This window comes from Bactrocera tryoni, unplaced genomic scaffold (assembly GCF_016617805.1).
Source record: "Bactrocera tryoni isolate S06 unplaced genomic scaffold, CSIRO_BtryS06_freeze2 scaffold_905, whole genome shotgun sequence".
NCBI classification, from domain to species: Eukaryota; Metazoa; Arthropoda; class Insecta; order Diptera; family Tephritidae; genus Bactrocera; species Bactrocera tryoni.
Genome location: NW_024396551.1, coordinates 74565 through 76849, shown reverse-complemented (window position 1 = coordinate 76849; position 2285 = coordinate 74565). Strand labels below are relative to the sequence as shown.

The window sequence follows — 2285 nt, the reverse complement described above, 5'->3', positions numbered from 1 at the left end:
CTCAAGAACGGCTGAAGCGATTTGACTGAAAATTGGTGGGGAGGTAGTCTAGAACCAGCGTAAGGACATAGGATATTTTTTATCTCTTTATGTTGAAATTCAATACAACTCTTAAATACAAAAATTGTATTTTAAATCATAGGCATTTGTTAAAAATTCACGTTTGTAGGAATCATTTGAGAATTTCATTTCTTCAAAAAAAAACAATTAGGCACTTCACAAGCTTTGATGTATGTATGTATGTCTTATGTCATATTTTAGTATTCTTAAAAAATACGACACTTGTGAGCACCCTTAACAGTTGTATGTCATATTTTGTCATATTTCTACACTTAATCAGCTGATGCGTGTAGTGAAAAATTAAGAAGACAGAAATGCCACGAGAAAGTCAGAAAAATAAAATTATAGCTTCTTTATGTGAAAATCATACATTGGCTATATTAGAAGTTGAATCAAGTGAGTATTTGCATACATTTCTTCATTAAATACAAATATTTATACTTTGCCAGGTGACGAAGAAGACGAAGCTATTGAAAGTTTTTTGATCAGCATGAGCTGTTTGCTGAGCAACAGAAGAAGCGTTCATTTCGGCTTATCAAAATGTTCCAGTTGGCAGCGAAATGTGCCGAGGAATCTTGACGAAAGCAGATTCAATCAGATGCTTCGTGTTCGCCTGGAGGAATGCGAACGTATCTTGGAATTAATTAAAAATGACGCTGTTTTTAAGACAAGTTCAAGTGCTTCACAACTTCCAATCGAACTGCAATTCAAAATAGTACTGTATCGGTTGGGATTTTCCGGCGATGGACAATCTGTTCGCAAAGTGGTTTCCTTATTTGGTGTGGGTGATGGAGGCACTATTAAAAATGTAACGCAACGAATTTTTAAAGCCATATGTCGATAACAAAATGAGTTTTTATACTGGCCCAATGAAAGAGAAAGACTGGAAATTGTGTCCGCAACTGAGAAAGAAATGCCTCTTAATATTAATATTAAGAGCTCATCTTTTGAGTGACTTTCTTTTTCACATTTTCGAAGGTTTTTAGCCTGTTTTTCAGTTGAAAAAAAAGATTCACTCAGAATGACACACCCTAATGTATATGCATTTGTTCTTTAATCATATAAGTTAATAAAAATGCATGATTATTTTGCTTAATTATAATCCAAATATATTTTTGATTTTGGTTCTTTTATTTTGGGTTAAGTACATTTATCATTTCATTTTCGTATTCTTCAAAAGGCACTAACTGTTAATATCACAACAAAACTTATAACATGAAAACTTTATTTAAAACATAAATAAATATAGATTGAAAAACTACAAAACACGCTTTTAAAGCATATCAAACTAAAAAGTGAAAAATAATATTGTGAGAAAAGCGTGGAATGCTCGATATATGGAAAATATGCATGTCACAAGGCACCTCACGCTTTTCTCACAATAATACAGATAAATTACTGCATGATCTACTGTACAACCTTGCATCTTATGAAAGGTCGACGCCCAACTCAGTATTATTGGCAACATTCGTCTCTCAGCGATTCCATAGCTGTATTTTGCTGGAAATTGTATCGATATTGGCTTAATTACGTGTTCACCATCTGAGCCGAAATTAATACGTACTGACGGGATGTCTTCAGCATATATTTGGTCCCTGCGAAAATTTGGCCAGATAATTTCTGTAACAAACCCCATATTACCATTCACTAAACCTTTTGACACGTCAATATTCGACCTTAACATTACTTTTGCTCCAACGAATATTTTTAATACATTACGAAGACCTCCTGTTTTATTGATGTCATTCGGTATTACAGTATTTAAGACCTTATTACCTAAATTTCGTGTAGCGTCAATGAGTTGGTCTTGTGCTTTAATCGTATAAATAACAGTCCCTTTATCTTGAAAGCTCTTCAGAACTTTTTCATTATGTATAACAACTTGGTCGTTAGTAGGGTAAACCCTTAAAGCTTTCTCAGTGGAGAATTCTTCAGTGGTATCTGTTGACACTTTTTCAAGAAGAACTTCAAGATGCTTCGACGTCAACTTTCCAACTCTTAAAGCATTAAGCACATCTATAAATGTCGTATCTTCTTGTTGACGCATGTTTTGTTGGAGTTCAACCAGGCGGAATTGTCGCCACAAATGTGTAGCGGGTTTCATATGTTCTGGCTGTTGAAATACTTGATGTCCTCGGACAGGTGGTAACTGCATTAAGTCACCAAAGAGTAAGACATTTATACCTCCAAAACAAGCGTCCTGTCTCTTTAGTTGGCGCAAACGA

The 2285-nt window shown here is 34.4% G+C and overlaps 1 pseudogene; it reads left to right on the top strand.

The window, feature by feature from the left end:
- Window positions 1–374: 374 nt before the first annotated feature.
- On the top strand, window positions 375–872 carry LOC120782040 (annotated as a pseudogene).
- Window positions 873–2285: the final 1413 nt, after the last annotated feature.